Source organism: Eurosta solidaginis, chromosome 3 (assembly GCF_040869045.1).
Source record: "Eurosta solidaginis isolate ZX-2024a chromosome 3, ASM4086904v1, whole genome shotgun sequence".
NCBI classification, from domain to species: domain Eukaryota; kingdom Metazoa; phylum Arthropoda; class Insecta; order Diptera; family Tephritidae; genus Eurosta; species Eurosta solidaginis.
In genome coordinates, this window is record NC_090321.1 from 79,604,432 (window position 1) to 79,623,068 (window position 18,637).

The 18,637-nt window shown below is 34.5% G+C and overlaps 1 protein-coding gene across 16 annotated transcripts in view; it reads left to right on the forward strand.

Annotated features, from left to right (window-relative positions):
- The first annotated feature begins 1,742 nt into the window (after positions 1 to 1,742).
- The window catches only part of ZnT77C (Zinc transporter 77C), a 116,041-nt gene continuing 99,146 nt past the window's right edge, over positions 1,743 to 18,637 (forward strand). For 2 of the 16 annotated variants that reach the window (XM_067772560.1, XM_067772559.1), the window contains exons 1-2: positions 1,745 to 2,226; positions 2,785 to 3,187. The gene's annotated coding sequence lies outside the window, so the exon portion shown is untranslated. Of the gene's footprint in view, positions 2,227 to 2,464; positions 2,480 to 2,784; positions 3,188 to 18,637 lie in introns of those variants that run through there. The other 14 variants (XM_067772543.1, XM_067772545.1, XM_067772546.1 and 11 more) reach the window with 14 other exon arrangements.

The following is an 18,637-nucleotide window of genomic DNA, read 5'->3' on the forward strand; positions in this document are numbered from 1 at the left end:
GTCACGTTCCTATACTTCTAAATCTTGCAAACATTCGTACCAGCCCTCGTAATGAGCATATCAAAAACCTCTGCTTACCTGCGATCATCGCTCTCCAACTCACTCACGCACCCACAAACACACTCACTTTTTATCACGGTGGCCACTTTTGGTCCAAATGGATCAATTGTGGTCCTTTTTTCAATTTTCGTCCTTTTTAGGCTGTAGCCACGATTTTGGTACTTTTCTTCCTTTTTCACTGAGGTTAAAATTCACAACTCTGCCCACAACATTTGGCACACTTTCATTAACCCACATATAATTTTCAATTTACTTATGTAGGTATATGGAAATCGTATCACAAAAATTACAGCCAATAAAATGTAGCAGACCAATGACATTTCATATATTTTAGGTGAGGCATTAATAAGAAAAGTGACGGATCTAAGGGCAAACACATTACACAGACTTATTGGAAAAAATTCTTGTTTTAGTATCCAGAGAATTCAATCGGTTATCAAACACTTTTCGTGATAGATGTTTTTCACTAGTTGAGCTAAAAAAAATGTTTTCTCGAATGCACGTGTGCTTTTAAGAAATTTGGCAGGGCTTTCCACTGATGGAGCCATTACGATGGCCGTCGAGTTAAAATTTGAATTGAGAACTAAGTAAAATAATGAAACTAATTGGTTTTATGTTTGGTAACACTTTCCAATTTTTTACAAAGAAATCCTATGTAAAAATTGCAGGAGTATTGTGGTGTTAAGGCACGCCGAATACTTTAAAACTAGTAGCTTGGCATAAGAAATGTTTTAGCTGTAAGTGAGGCAGGAATACTTTTCGAAAGCGGTAACTTTATAAATGAATAACGAATCGCGATTGAACAAATTTACTTTTATATTCAGATTTTGAAGCAAATGTAAAAAAGATTTGATTTCGAAAGAAATGTTTTGTGTTTTATTCTCGTAGGTACAAAACCCCATAAACTTCAATAACAACGCTGTTAACTAATTTCTAGTACCTACTTAAATGTAATCGAGTTCCGTTATTGCACAGTTGAAACTTTTAAGACGTTTGATTTTTAATCTGAAGCATGGGACTAGATTCAGTAAATGTGAGTTTTTCAAAAATCACACTTACTAAATCTAGGCTATGGTATGAAATTTCGACGTTCAGGGGGAAAAGTAAGCATCATTTATGATTTACTGAGTTTGATCATAGTTTGGTTACACCAAAACGCAAAATTTTGAGCCTTTTCTTACTAAAACCTAACTGCTCTATACATTTTATTTCTTTCCAATTAACAACATAATGCTGGAACTAAGAGCTTTATCAGCAAAACTACATTCAAAACGTATAGTTAGTGAAGGCATAGACTTATCCTAGAAATTTGAAAATATAATACCTAAAAGTAGTGTTTTTGTTTGTGCAGTTTGAATTAAGTCTCCTATTCGCTAAGTTTATTAAAATTTTGTATAGGAAACCATGGAAACATCCTGAAAATTTATATTTAACAACGACTACGACACTTTTGTGAATTGCTTGCATCAAAAATTTGGTCCTTTTTTCTGAGATTTGGTCTTTTTTTCGATGAATTTTGGCCTCAAATGAAAACATGGTGTGGCAACCGTGCTTCTTATCACAGCTGCACGGCTGTGGGTTCCCACAATGCATTTACCATTAACTAGGCGATCCGATTTACTGCTGATTCTGCAATTAGCTTATGTCGTCAACAAACAGGCAAACTGTCGGATAGTAGCTAGCTTTACGTTGGCGCAGGTACGGAGATAATATATATATACATATATATACGACCGATCATGTTTGGCAGGCCTGTTCAGTTTTCGAACGCATCATTACAGTTGTGTTCGAAAGCGCGTCCGCAGCAAGCGGGTGGCTCGGATTGTTTTATAAAACGAAAATTAAAAACAAAACGAAAGAATGCAAATTTACTTGATCGCGTTGAAATGCGGGAAAGAAACAACTAAATAAATGTGCATGTATATATTTTAGTATGAGTGAAAATTGTAATTTAGTTTTCAACAGGAAATTATCAATGAAAATAAAAGAGAATTGTGATTTTGCACAAAGGCCAACAAACATTAAATTTAGATAAAAAAATGCATTTGAATAAAATTAAAATAAACAAATGAATTAAAGTATATAAAAAAAATAATAATAATCAAAAAACGAACAGGAAAGAACGTAAACAAATAAACATAAAAAATATATAAAAATAACTCAAATGTAGGGGCTAAAGTGCATTTGTTTGTTTATAACAGGCATGCTTAACCAACGAAACGATATCATTTCGTTACGATAATCAACGTTAATAAACGAAACGAACTCATTTCGTTTCGTTTATTAACGTTAAGATCGTCGAATTAACGAAATGATTTCGTTTCGTTTTCTGCCATATCAAAACGAAATCAAATCGTTTATGTTGATTATTAATTTCAAACTATGCTGGCAAAGCTGATTGATGGCGGAGTCATTAAAGGTGAAAGCATTAGCCAAGCTGATTGCAACTTTTCTCTTGAATTTTGACAGAACGAACATTTCTCAGAGTATTTTTGACATTACCACCAACGAATTACACAAACAAATTACATAGAGTTTGTGTGTGTATGTGCGCTCGTTGTTGCCACCTTACGGCTTCACCATGGCTGTAGCATTGCCAGCACAATTCAAACATAAAGTATCACGTTTTTGTTAACGCTTTTAACGTTAACGAAAGCTTTTCGTTTCGGTTAAAAACGAGATATAATTTATTTTGATAATTTCTTTATCGATAATATTTCGAAGTGTTTCAACGGAAACGGTGGAAATTTTTTGATAAACGATTAGCTTAACGTTAAGGTGCATCCCTGGTTTATAAACAAAAACTATTAAAACAAAGTTCTCATCCCGCTTGTTTGTGGTTTTATTTCTACAATTTTATCGCACATATTTATATACATCGTATGTTTTTACTAAAAATAATTACGCCAAGCCTTTGTGGCGTAATCAAGCATTGATCGCGTATGCGGAGTGAATAAGTGAACGCGCTTTTAACTTCAAAAGTTTGATATGCGGACCATGTTTTAGCCCTAAATAAACAAAACATAGAAATATATGTATATATAATGAATATAATGAAACCAAAACAGCCAAAATCTGCATCACTAGTATTTGCTGTTTGTAATAAAAAAGGGTTATATTTTAAAAGGTGAGTACGTACGAAGTAAATGAAAAGTTGTGAAAAAAAATCAAGAAAAAAATTTATATTTTTCGACCCATCTTCATAGGGCCGTTTTCACCATTTCCAGTTAAGCTAGATAGAGGATAACAATCTATTAGATAGCTTCATTTGACATTTTCGTTTTCAGCAACACAGGGTGACCAACCCACGGTTAAATCGATAATTGTGAATATTTTGTAGAACAAATCAGAAAAATTATTGTGAATACACGCACACTAGCTAAACAGCTTACTTATGGACTTAAAGCTGTAGACATTGGTGCTTTAACAGTAACCGTATCGGTAACGTTATAACAGCTGATTCGACCAACCTTATGGGAATCAACGCAATCGATTATTGGTGCCGCTAGATCGTAACCGTATCATAGCCAACCAATTGGTTTTTGGTTTACCATCGTAACTATAAACAGCTGATTACGTTAGGGATACGACTACAGCGATACAACATACGGCACCAATGACTCCCGCTTAGCTGCGACGCTTCAGTTAGCATGAAAATGACAATAATTTCGATAAATTATAGATAAGTGACTAACTGAAGATGGTGTAAACGGTTTTGTTAAGAAGGACGTAAAGGTTTTGTTAAGAAGGACGTATCTTAGACATTCTGTTAAAATGTTTGCATCCTCGGTGAAATTTTTAATAAAGTCATATCTCAAAAGTACGGTTTAGTTAAGAAGTTGAAATTAATTTAATTCCTTGTCGCGATTGGCGATTGACTTAAGGCCATTTTCACCATCTCCAGTTAAGGTAGACTTTACCCCTGGAGGATAGCAGTCTATCAGATAGATTCTTTTGACATTTTCGTTTTCACGAACACAGGGTGACCAACCCCAGTTAAATGGATCATTTGATTGTACTTTTGAGAACAAATCGCAAAAATGTAAAGTGAATACACGAAACTAGCCAAACAGCTGAGTTTTGTTAACACTTTTTACTTACCTGGGACGCGAAGCTTTAGTTAGCATGAAGAAAACGAAAATTTCAATAACTAATGCACGGTTTTCAGTACAAGTTTAATACCCAGTTAAAATTGCCAAGAGTTTAACCTTACCCCTTGTTAGATAACATACAATTTTGCTGCTCATCTCAGCTTCAGCGGCCAAAGTGGCAGGGTTAAAATTTAGATAACTTTAACTTTTGTTAAACTCGCACTGAAAAACCGGGCGTTTAGGATAAGTGATGGCCACGTCACAATGAACTTTTTCATATACATACACAGGTGCGTTCAACTCAATATTATGCATGACAGTAACACCGCCACAATCGCGCAAGATGTTGCATTTGTAAATATAAACAGCACTTCAGACTTATCAGATGAAACTTATTTCGACTTGTTCATTCTCATGCAAAATTTCGCGAAGCACTGTTATAAACATTCTCACTTTACAAGAAAAATACTTCCTAACATATTTTGTCTCTTATTATTTTATTAAAATGCAGTTTTCAATCGTGAAAAACGTTGGAAAAGTACCAAAGAGTGGGAAAAATAATGTCACTTGCAAAATGTGAAAGCATTCTTTGCATTCAGCAAAAGTTGAAGATTGTATACTTGAAATCTTTTTGTCGCTATTGTAAAAATTATGTATTTTAAGTGCAGAATTCTCCGATTCTCCGGAATTTATTGACACCCTTACCAAACCCCAACATTGTATCTTTTCCGCTTTTGATTTATGGCTTCTGAATTTGAAAACTTTGTTTAGCCCTATTCGTTATTATTCCATTGCTTTTTTTCGAAATTTTTCATATCAAAAAGGGGGTGGTTTTGTTGTCTGATTTGGTCCATTTTCAATACTTATATATTCTGGGTCAAGATGAGCCTGTGAACCAAATTTGACAAAGATGTATCTATTTTGGCTTAAGTTATCATTCTAACGGAAGGACATGAATCAAGTCAAACCTTTTTTCGCTGAAATTATGATATTTATTTATCTCCTTGCATGTCTTACAGTAACGTGCCATGGTTGACCGTATCAAAAGCTTTTGACAGGTCTAACGCAACGAGTACTGTCCTATGGTGGGATTTGTGATTTCATCCGCAATTTATTTGCGTGTTGATGGCGTGCAGCACGACCACCGTTATACGATGAAAGTAATAATAGCATTTTCAAGGAAAATCGGGTATAAAAACATTGAAATAAATTTAAGCTGGAAAATCGTTCAAATCATTTATTATAGCAATCGTAGCTCCAGCGATTTAGGGAAATTCTATCCGTATAGAGTCCGTAGAAAGTATAGAATGTTTATCGCACGATTTATGCAAGCACTCGCGCACCATGCATTTAGCGGTGCAGATGGAATATAAAATTAATACTTTTCCAAGAGTCGCTCCGTACATAGAACGGGGTTCATTGAGAAGCATATTTGTGAGTGATCACACCTATTTTATGGGGCGGAGTACTGGCGCGTATTGTCAAATGCGACTCCATTTTGTAGTAATGACCTCACCTGTTTGGTTTTATTGCGTCATGAAAGGTTCAAATATTGTGTCAGAAATAATATTTGTATGTTCGTTGGTTTTGTCCGTTTGTCTGTTCGAAGGTTTTTTGTTTTGTTGATGTTGATGGGGAACATTTGTTTTATATTGGTTTGTTCATTGTTGCTCTTAGTTGGACAATTTACATGCTGCTTTTCCAATATATACATTAGACTGGGTCGATTTATTAACCGATATCGCGCCATCGATTTTTCGATAGGATTTGGGCTCAGGAGAAAAAGTTCCACTACGCATAACCAAAAGAATAACTTTGGAGCCTGCGAAAAAAAAGCGAAAGGGTAAATTTTTAGACAAAAACACTCGCCAAAATCAAAAAAAATTTTTTTTCAAAAAGCGGTTGTAAAAACGTTGGCGATAACAGTTTATTAAAAAAAAAATATTTTTTTTCGGTTTTGGGGAGTGCTTTGGTCGAAAAATTGACCATTTCCCCATTTTTTTTTTCGCCGGCTCGAAAATAATTCTTTTGGGTATGCGTAGTGGAACTTTTTTTCCTCAGCCCAAACCTATCGAAAAATCGATGGCGCGATATCGGTTAACTTTCGTCCATACAAATCGACCCAGGTTAATATACATACATGCTATTGGCATCCAAATGCTTGTACTTACCTCTGATTATTCATCTCCGTTTTTCATGATTCCTTCTAAATTTATCTGTACCTTTTTTATATCCATTGTTTGCAGCAATATTATATAGTATATTGTTCCAAGTTCGCTCCTATATAACTCGTGTGCTAGAAGTCTATGTACCAAATACCGTAATACTGTATAGTTGTGCTGTTGTGGGGTATTCTAGGGGCTATGTTGCTGTATATGTTGTTCCGTAACCCTTTTTGTTTTCGGATACTTGTACAGGGGCCCTGTTATGTAATTCGATTCGAAAGAAATTTCATTGGGATTTGAAAGAAAACGTATATAATTTGACAAATTTTTCATCGTATTTTCTTTCGAATCGAGTTACAGAATATGGGTCCAAAGTTTCTTTGGAACCGTTTATCGTACTCTTGGAATTAAGGTCTGTTTTTATATAACCAGGCTCCCAACTTGTTTTCTGTATTCTGATTCATGGAGTCCGGTTCCACGGCTCCGTGCATCTCTATTGTTTATTTAGTAAATCAATCTATTATCATTTTGTTTTTTACACTTACGCCCCTAGCGCCGGAAAATCCGGTTATAAATACTTGAAGAAAATCTTTAAAATAGATTTTTGTATTCATTTCGTTATGAATGAATATAAACTGCAATTTTCTACTACGTGCTTTCATAGATTTTAGAAATGCATTTGTAATTAGATAAAGGCCAATGACCGATTTCGAGCCACTTATTTTTTCGCTGATGTGTAATTGCATTATTGAATGGGAAAATATGAAAATGGAACACCTGCTTCCTGTTCATTTATCATTTTTATTATAAGCGGTGTAATAAAAGAATTCGTAAAAAGTTATATAAGGCGGAAACAATATTTTTATTTTATTTAATAATTTGGGAAAAATTTAAACAACGTGACATCAGGACGGACAAGGCGACAGCTGTTTCGATTATACCTTGTAAATCTCTTCAAAGCCTTTTCTCCCGGGAGTGGGAGTCGAACTCGCACCCCTACGATAGTTGAAATGGTTGTAAACGCATTCAGCTACGTCATGCCTGTTGTGAAGTCTTTCCCAATTGCCTTCTTTTTGCATATTTTAATCTTTTACACATTGCATACTTCGTATGCAATTATGTGTTAAAGCTATGCTTGGTACGGCGGTTTTCAAAGAAACTTTGGTTTTGTTGCTGCTTTCGTTCTATTTATAGAACTACAACGAATTAACCAATTTTGTCTGTTTGTATGATTTTTAATAATCGGGGATTGCCCATATTGGTTTTTTTTTTTTTTTTTTTTTTAAATGTATGAAAACATTTATTTGAAGCAATTTTTTAATTTTATAATTTATTTAATAATTTGGGAAAAATTTAAACAACGTGACATCAGGACGGACAAGGCGACAGCTGTTTCGATTATACCTTGTAAATCTCTTCAAAGCCTTTTCTCCCGGGAGTGGGAGTCGAACTCGCACCCCTACGATAGTTGAAATGGTTGTAAACGCATTCAGCTACGTCATGCCTGTTGTGAAGTCTTTCCCAATTGCCTTCTTTTTGCATATTTTAATCTTTTACACATTGCATACTTCGTATGCAATTATGTGTTAAAGCTATGCTTGGTACGGCCTGCAAGTTTGTTTATTTATAAAAATATTTCGAGTACAACACATACAAAATATAGTACAAGTACAGTGACGAACCATAAATTTGTATAATCTATATTATGCACTCATTTCTTTGTATAAATAAAATTAAAGAAAAAAAAACTTTTTTAAAAATAAGCTGTTATTATTGGTTAATAAAATTAACTAAAAAGTAAACAATAAATTGACTCTAAAGAAATATAACACTTTATAAGTTCATTGTAAGCTTTCACGATAATTAGGCTTTTTCGTCTGCGACAAAAGAATTCTATATTGTACATAATTATATATTTTTAACATTAAAACTTTACACCTAAATTATTAAACCTTACAGTTTATATCACAGTTCTAATTGTTCTAATTATCAATAGATTGTCAATATTTCGTTCAACGGGCACGCGTAATTGCCACATCTGCTCAAATTTTCCAAGTTTTTCCATTCTTGATTTAACTTAAGCTGTTATGCCAATATTTTTCTGCCAGTTTTTTTCAAATAGGTAATTTTTCCAAAAGCAAAATAAATTACAGAAAAGATTACAGAGTTAAACAGCCTTAAAAATTCAGCTATGTTGGTTATACACAGAAATACAACAGAGGGTTGTGTCTCCGCTTTTCGCAAGCGTTGAGCTTCACCACGCGTGACACGCGTGATTCACCACGTCCAAATATCACAATCCACGGATAGATACCGGCGGGTTTGTATGGGACTTAGGCTGTTATGCCAAAGTAAATACAAATCTTTACCGATAACTGTGTTATCGATTAATTTATCGAATTCTAACAAAGTAATATTGCATTGTCATCGGAGTTATACATGTGTGCAAAATTTCAGCTCAATCGGACACCGGGAAGTGTATCAAATTTAACTTGCAAAATTCCATTACAGACAACAAAAGTGAAACTAAATAAAAGCTTATAAAATAGCGTCAACAAGACAAAATTCACATATCGCTCATTTGCTGCAACGTCGTCATAACTCAAAAAACATTACTTTTGAGTTAATAACATAAACGTACTCAATATCATGATCTATATTGTATAAAAAAATCTTCGTGATCAGTTATAGATTAAGCACGTGGTATAAAAATGAAAAAATGCCTTTATATGCGCAACATATGGCAGTTAAAATCTTTGATGAGTTATGACGACGTTGCAGCAAATGAGTGATATATGTACATATGTATATATAGGCGAGTGGTAATTTGTTAAAACAATCTAACTCGCGTAAAGATAATGTTATGAAAGATTATTTTTTTTACCAAATGTCGATCAGCATGTGATCATTGCGAATTACAATATTTTGTAGCAGCCATATAGCGAAAAGGGTATCAATAACTAATATTGGGAAACCTATAACGTATTTCTGTTAATATGCAAAAATACCATATTTATTTTAAATCGAGTTAGATTTTTTAATAGATTGTCACAGATATGTATATTTGAATTTTATTTGATTTCTTGTTGATTACGCTCTCAAATACCTTATAAAATAAAAAAATGCATATAAAATAAAACTAAATATTCTTTTCTACCTACTCAAGTGACTGTAAAACAGTGATGGGCACAAAGTATATTAGCTCTATAAATTCTCCTCCAATGTGATCCATATGGATCAATTTGTTGTACACTGGATCACTGCCCATTGAAACGCAGGGTCCGTCGTTTAAGGTAAACATAATTACTAATATGTGTATGTATATTAGCATGCGCGGTTCCAAGGGGGGGGGGGGGGGTATTTTTTTTTTGTATTGACTGTAATGAAGTATATATTACAAATCTACATAGTAGTTTCTTATCACAAAACGGATTTTTACTAATTTTTAATTTTTCTGTACAGTATTATATTTATGTAGGTCTGAGAAAAATTCTTTAACGACAATGGCCCCGTTTTGAAAAAAAGTTGCTTTAAGTTTTAACCATCCCAAAAAATGGCAACATATTTATGACACGACACTATCATTATAGATATGTTAGTGTAAAGTACGCAAATTTAAAAAAATATTGTAAATGGTTCTGGTACGCACACAAAGTTTTCAATGCCAAAGTCAGTTTTAATTGAAAACTTTCAATAACAAAGTCAAAACAAAAAGCGCAAAATTTTTGTGAGATTTGGTAAGAAGATTGTTTCTATTCCTCCTTAAATGTATCCTTTATATATATATATCTTATTACTTTAAAATTTTTTTGTACATCTGGAAGATATTTACCTCCGATAAACTATAGAGAAATTTTTAAGTAGGGTTGACACTTAGTGTTGCCACCTCCCCTTATTATTTATATATCTCCGTATATACACAATTATCGCGGAAACGGCTGAAATTGTGAATGAAATTTGGTACATAGATGGTGTATCACATTTTTAAACTTTCTACCTAAATGCTGCCACTGAGGATATTTTTACAAGGTTGCCACGTTTTTGAAATTTAAGAAACAAGTTCCACGCCATATGTCAATCTGGGCGACGAAAGGTATTTCACTCCGCATTTCAAAAGAGAAATTCTTAAGTAGGGCTTACCACTTAGGGTTGCCACCCCACCTTATTACTTATATCTCTTTGTATGTCCACTACTATCGCGGAAACGACTGAAATTTTGAATGAAATTTGGTACATAGATGGTGTATCACATTTTTAAACTTTCTACCCAGGTGCTGTCACTGAGGATATTTTTACAAGGTTGCCACGTTTTTGAAATTTAAGAAACAAGTTCCACGCCATATGTCAATCTGGGTGACGAAAGGTATTTCATTCCGCATTTCAAAAGAGAAATTCTTAAGTAGGGCTTACCACTTAGGGTTGCCCCCTCACCTTATTATTTATATCTCTTTGTATGTCCACTACTATCGCGGAAACGGCTGAAATTGTGAACGAAATTTGGTACATAGATGGTGTATCACATTTTTCAACTTTCTACCTAGGTGCTGCCACTGAGGATATTTTTACAAGGTTGCCACGTTTTTGAAATTTAAGAAACAAGTTCCACGCCATATGTCAATCTGGGTGACGAAAGGTATTTCTCTCCGCATTTCAAAAGAGAAATTCTTAAATAGGGCTTACCACTTAGGGTTGCCACCTCGCCTTATTACTTATATCTCTTTGTATGTCCACTACTATCGCGGAAACGACTGAAATTTTGAATGAAATTTGGTACATAGATGGTGTATCACATTTTCAAACTTTCTACATAGGTGCTGCCACTGAGTATATTTTCACGAATTTGCCACGTGTTTGAAATTAAAAAAACCCAGGAGATATAGCAATATGGGTATAAAATGAAAGGTATTTCATTCCGCATTCCAATCGAGATATTTTAAAGTATGGTTGCCGCTTAATCCGACGGATATGGGGCTAACGCAATAGCCCCGCGCACCGCAGTGTTACCCATGCTTATTTCGGTTTAGTGATGCTGCTTATCAGATTTTTTAAATTTCTGTGCAAAGGGCCGAATCCCGATTGTCTCAGAATATAAATAGCGCCTATTAATACATATTTCTGTGTGCTATACACAGAATTTTTTGGTTGATTCATAACAAATGATTATTTACCCCTATAAAAAACCACTAATTATGTTTTTGCCTCGCTTCCAATAATTCGAATACTTTTTCGCCTTTGAACTATAGATAACAGGACAAAAGGCGTCTTTTTATTTCTCTTTCCACATTTTTGGACGGGTTGTTGCAGTCGACCTCGGTTTCAAAATGTTTTCCGCGGAGAACTTTTGAACGGGTAGAAAAACTTAGCACTCGTGTTTCTATTCTTAATGCTGCTATAACTACGCGTCCTCAGATACCCCAATTCAAGACTTCTGTATAATTTTCTGTGGGACGCATATAGGTGCAATACATTTTCATACTAAATTCGTAAAAAAAAATTTACCATCACGGCAACCCATATCTAATATTCCGCTCCTTTTTTTGTTTCCCTGCGTCGCTTTCCGCGACAGCAACCCCGGTAATTTTGACACTTCGTTCAGTGTCAAACGCATGTTCCACGCAGGTTCCACACTAGTTTGACACTGACCGAAGTGTCAAACGGCAGTGTGTTAGAAAGAGAAAGGAATTGTTTCCTTCTCATACATATCATACTTGTAAACCTGTACTATGGTAATTACGACCAAATTACGAAATCAATTTTGTTGACTTTTAATGTATATTAACACATCGAAATTGAACTTGAATTTGAATTTGAATTTGAAACATGAATTTGAATTTGTATTTGAAACATGTAACACAAATCCATTCGAATCCTAACATTTATTTTATATTCATTGATTTCGGGTGAGCATATAATTTTTTCTTAAATAAGTTATTATCACAATACTTAATATTTGCAGGTAATTCGTTCAAGCATTTTTACCCTTTATAAAAAATACTACCTCTTTCAGACAGCGTTTTGTAATTAGGTAATTTAAAATCATTTCTCTGTCTCGTATTTCTGTCATGAACCTCTTAGTTAAATTTAATACTTGTTTTTAGATAATCAGGCAAATTTCCGGTTTTTACTCACTCAAATTAAATAGAAGGATAATCACAGATGGTTAATAAAATAACACTGTGCGACAAAAAATCTCCCTTTTTGAGTTATACCTGAAGTCGTAGATCTAGTCATAAGTATGCATACTCAGAATTTCAAATATACCCTCGAAAACTGGAATTGGGGGCGAGGTTTTTGCTTTTCTATACGGTTCACTTTATACTTCTGCGTATCGTAGTAGAAAAAGTAGTCAAGGAAACTCATTATTGAAAGTGAAAAAGTGACGCAAAAACTTAAATTTTCGATGTACATATTTTGCAAATTTTTCTGAAACTTCTAGAGATAAATAGGTAAGCATTTGTATTCAAATATGTTCACTCGTATTAACTAGAAGGATAATAACAGATGGTCTTGAAAGAGATCTTGGGGTCACAACTGAGTCGGAGGGTTGGCACAAGGGTTTGGAAATGGCAGAACATACTATACACGTGTATGCTGAGTTGGTGGAAGGGGTCGGGTCTGCTGTTTACTATGTCGATCCGAAATAAGTACACAGATCCTATCGTGTAGAAAGCAGCAGATTTTCTGCAGAAAGCGTGCTTAAGCTGTAGTGAAAGTCAGGCGGCGATTAAGGCAATAATCTCTAACAGTACTTCATCAAGGTGTATTGGAATGCAAAGAACCATTGGAGACACTTCGCTCAGCCCATACATCTATATATGTATACTGGGTTCACGGTAATAAAGGGATAAAAGGTAACGAAAAGGACGATGGGTTGGCGATGAATTGACGTCACAAACCGCTTGGGAGACATCAAAAGAAGATAGGAGCTGCATAAATAGCAGCGCGGTGCTGCAAAATTTCTAAGATTATGTGCAAATCCATAAGGATCATGATGAGCATACTAACTGGAAATTGCTTTCTGACGTATGCTTATCACTCAGGCATAGCCAGTAACAGCAGACGTAGGGAGGGTGAGCTGTAGAAGTAAATGGCTGAGCACGTTCTGTGTTCGTGTCCTGCGCTCGCGAGGTCAAGGCTCCGGCTACTAGAAGCGGCAGAGTTGCCAAATCCCGAGGCAGCCATTAAGCTATGTCCTCGAAAGCTTCTGGTATTTGCCAAGAGGACGGAGCTATTTCAATTCGCATAAAACTATGCACACATTCGGTCTATGTAAGGTCTTTATTGTCCGGCCAATACAATCTAACCTAACACCGTTGAGAGCGGAAAATGTCTTACTTCCGGCGTTTGTTCGCAGAAAGAACAGACATAAAGTTATAGGCGAAAGTATGTTTCCACCTATGAAAAGGTGGTTTTAGACTTCTACCTATAGATTTTGTTATCTAGTATATTGGATATTCTGGGCGTGAAGTCTTTGTATACTAGACTAGACCTACAAAATGGTGAATGAATCGTAAAAGATGTATAAATTTTTTTTGTCACACAGTGGTATTTATCAGTCACAAAATATGACTTTTCAAACCGATGATTCGACATTTCGACATGTGATATCGCGTTCGATAGTTTAATTTTGTTATTGTGATAATCTAGATGTTCATTGATATGCTGCATTTTAGGTGCATTCGTATGGACATACGCAATAATAATAGAATAAACACTATATTCTTTGTTCATTTTTTTTTTACCAATAAATCGAAATGTAAACAATATGCACTTACAATTGCGGCGGCCGCTGTCGTGTGGTGGAAGCGTACTTCCCTACTACACCGAAGGTGCTAGGATATAGTCCCGGGAAAAGCAGCGTTAAAACTTTTCAAACAAGTTTTTTCAATTAGAAACAAGTGTTTTCGATAAATATAAAATAAAAATTCGTAAATCGGTATTCCTCACACAAAGTTCCATGTTTCTCGTTGTCTGAATGAGATAGCTTTGACCATGAATCACTTATCTGAACAATATATGACGAATGATAAAATTTGAAGCTTCTATCTGATAAATTGAGGAGGACATGACAAAAAAAATCTTTACTGAAAAATCACTTGTATGGGAGATATATGCTATAGTGGTCCGATGCAGTTGGTTCCAACAAATGTCTATTCGAACGCCACAAAACACCTGCTGACCAAATTTAATCACGATATCTCAAAAATTTGCGTTCAAACAGACCGACAGACGAACATGGCTAAACCCCCTGAGATCGCCATTCTGATCATTTCGGTATATTTATTGGTGGGTCTATTTCTTTTTCTTTAAGCAACTTATAATTTTGAGATTCGTGTCGAACTTAATATATCATTTCATTTCCATGAAAGGTATAAAAACATTACAATATTAAATTCATTAAAATTAAAAAAAATGTGTTATTTTATTTTTATGATCAATTTCAAGCTTCAAGTTTTTGAGAATCCTCGATGTTTTTTGCGAGTAAGAATAAAGAAGTGACCAATCATACTGACGGTATTAAAATCACATCTATGGGAGTAAAATCTGTATTAATAACTCTGTGACTTCCCGACATAACCGAAAAAGTCAGTTACAGCACCCTTAGCCAAAGCAAATGTCGCATTCTTCTTCTTATGCTTTGCTTGCAACAAAAGTTTGCTTTTTCATGTCAGATGGCGCCAGAGAAGCTCGATCTGCCATTATCCATAAAAATACGTGCAATCTACTTACATGCATAAGATTGCGTTAAACGCATGTATATGAAAAACGTCTTATGTGACATGGGTTTTAAAGTCGTTGAAGTGTTGGTCAATAGATTCAAACTTTCATGAATTTCTTTTATAATTTCATTGCTTGGGTTGCCAAAGTTAATATATTAATAAAAATAATTAAAAAAAAAATGTTAAGTTAAACGGTTTTATTGAAAACAATACTTACATGAAGTAATAGTAATACTAAAAGCTATAAAATAATTAGGTAGGTCCTAGGTACAAGTCATCACACTCCTGGTCAATCTCGGGCGTTGATCAGACAATTAAATAAAAGCGTTGTGAGCGTGAAATTTCTAAAAATGTGAGGCGTAGGCGTAACCTTATTAATGTTCAGTTGGCCTTACTTATGACTATCAATAGAAATTTGATGCGTCCAACGCTTTTATTTAATTGTATGATCAACGCCCTCGATTGATGAGGAGTGTGATGACTAGTACCTAGGTCCTACCTAATTATCTCTAGCTTTTAGTATTATTATTACTTCATGTAAGTATTGTTTTCAATAAAACGTTTAACTTAAATATTTTTTAAAAATTATTTTATTTATTTCAATTTTAATTGCAACGATTTCTCATTCTATTTAGTTCATTTAGTGACACATTATTACAAGGACTCTTTCCTGACATTTTGTTACAATCAATACATAATCCTTCCATAGACTCTACTTCTTGTCCCTCCTCGAACTCCAAAATATTTTAATGTCACTTCTACCGGACTGTATGTAATATTTGTTCCAAATATGACCCAAATCGGACATCATAGGTCGCTTTCTATTCATGTTATGTATTATGTGTTCCAAATATGAGCCAAATCGGACCACAAACACGATTTTTTTAAATATTTCGATCCTTGCGCCACTTAGCGGCGATTTTTTCCTAGGCCGCTTTCTAATCATGTACTTATTATGTATTCCAAATATGAAATTTTTGAAATATTTCTACACATGCGCCACCTATCCGAGTTTTTTGTTATTATTGTATTGTGATCGGGTTCTGAACTATATTCCAAATTTCAAGCTTGTAGTAGCTTATCGGGAAGTTACTTAATTACAAAATTCGTGCCGGTCAGCCAGCCAGCCTGTCAAGTCAAGCTAAATAAAACCGTTTAAAAATAAATAATTTTCCATAAATTTATACCTGGATGAGTTGTTCGGTTATTAACTGAATGTTGGATAATCTAACTTAGCGGCGGTATCCCCTTCCTCTGCTTCCAAACTGCGGTGTCGATTGAAATACTTTCTTGACCGTAGCGTCTTCGTCCTTTCGCATAACATAACCTATCCATCGAGGCTTTTGGGTTTTTATTCGCTGCACTTACCTTCATATCTACGTAATACCCATTATTATACCTCCTTCGATAGTGGCCGTCGGCAACTCGCACATGAACATAAATTCTTCCGGAGAACTTTTGTCTCGAACACACCTAGAGCCTTCTCATCTTCTCTCGACACCGTCCATGATTTCGAGCAACACATCAGGACCGTTATGATGAGCGACTTGTAGAGCGTAATTTTTGTTCTTCGAGAGAGGACTTTACTTTCCAATGGCCTACTCAGTCCAAAGTAGCATTTGTTGGCATGAATTATTCTCCGTTTGATTTCGAAGCTAACATTGGTTTTGCTGTTAATTCTGGTTCCTTGCACTTTATCATACTAAAATTTTAGATTATATAAAACAACATACATAAATTTGTTCTAAAATTTCAAGGACAACATTTATTTTTTGGCAAGGCGACGATTTTGATTATTTTAAATAAAATGTGTGGTTTGTTTTTTTACAAAAAGGATTTGTTGAAGGACTGTTAGTATTTTTTGTTATTTTGTATTTCAGTAATCTAGCTTTTATTTATTCGTTTATTACATTTTACATATATGGCCATTGATTAGTATTCTCCATATAAAACTTTACTTTTGTGACCTTCGTTGATAATTTGTAAACAAAAATATTTATATTTGCTTATTATAAATAAATTCTTTTGTCTACAGCATTGTTTACAAAAATGTATGCATTTTCTGTGATTGTTGACATATGGCTTAAAGAATGCCAGTAACTCACAGCTGTTTTAATCTGTAATATTTGAACATATTTCTTTGATTAGCTATTTCTAACATTTGATAATGAAACAGATGATTTGGTGTGTTAGAAATTGAATTTAATGGTAGGATAGGTCTACTTTTAAAATTAAAAATTATATTGAGAGTATTGTTTTGTTACGAGTATATCGAAATTTGCTCAGAACAAGGAAAATTTCTTCAGATATCACGGTTAGGAATTTGAACCGTACGAAAAAGTTAAGGCTCAAACTTTTAACCGTGTAAATTTAATTTTCAAGTTAAACTTAGTTCTATCCCACACCTTGGCAACATTAAACCGAGTTTAACTTTAAATGATGTTTAAACTCCACCGGAAAAGCTGGGAAGGCATGCAAAAAATATCAAAGGGAATGAATGTTAGTAAAGCAAAAATGTATAAAGCCACCTCATATATGTAAATATGTACATAAGTACATTTGAATAAATGTACAGACACAATATTATCCATATCAATCAGCGGAATTTTTATTTATTTATAAATCCAATTGTTGACAAAACTATTGTTAGCACTTTGACTCAGACAGCCAGACCAGCATAAAAACAGCCCGATTTACATATATGTAACAATATTGAGACAGTATTGTAACGAATTTGCTTGCAAATCCTCTTATTTGCAATCCTCTGCTAAGTTCGAATCACTAAACTGTTGAATAAATAACTCCAATTTGTAATAATGCAAAATGGCCTTTATTAAAGTACTTCACAATAACAAACTGTGCAACGAATAGCTTGCTTAATAACCACACTGATTGATAGCTCAATGAAACTCTACTATTCAAAATAACACTGCTATTGCTCGCTAGATATCGTCTTAATCAAACTGCTTGACAACTCAAATCAAACTGAATTACTTCTTACTCGCTTTCCCCGCTTTTATAGTTTACGCTGCATACTTCTAGGCTCTTCGATTTCCAGAACTTATTGTTTCGGCTACAAAATCGCCAGCCACAACTACGTGCTCAAATTATTGCTCTCTTGTGACAACTCAGATAAAATATATGCATGTGTTTGTGCATTGCCGCTCCGCTGCTCGTATACGTACATATGTGTAGACGCATAAAGATTGAATTATTGATGTGAATGTTTGTAGTTTGCGCACATAGGCATATAAGTAAATGCATCTGTGTGTGACATCTCTCTGGGCTGCCTTATATATGTGTATACTTGATTTAATTATTAACGTAAATACTGCTTGGCATGGCCTTAGCATCGCCTTAGTGATGGGATAATTTAGTGATGCTAATATCCGTGACACTGCCCTCCACCTAAGTCTGATCGTCCCGATCAGACAAATCTCTCGATCTAAACGCTGCTAGCATCGCCATATGTACCACTCTTCTACTCCGTGGTTTCTCAATGCTTTGTATGCGGTAGATGATATCACTGATCTTCTTCACAACCTTGTACGGGCCTTCCCAACTACACCGAAATTTGGATGGAACACCTTTCCGCCGGTGA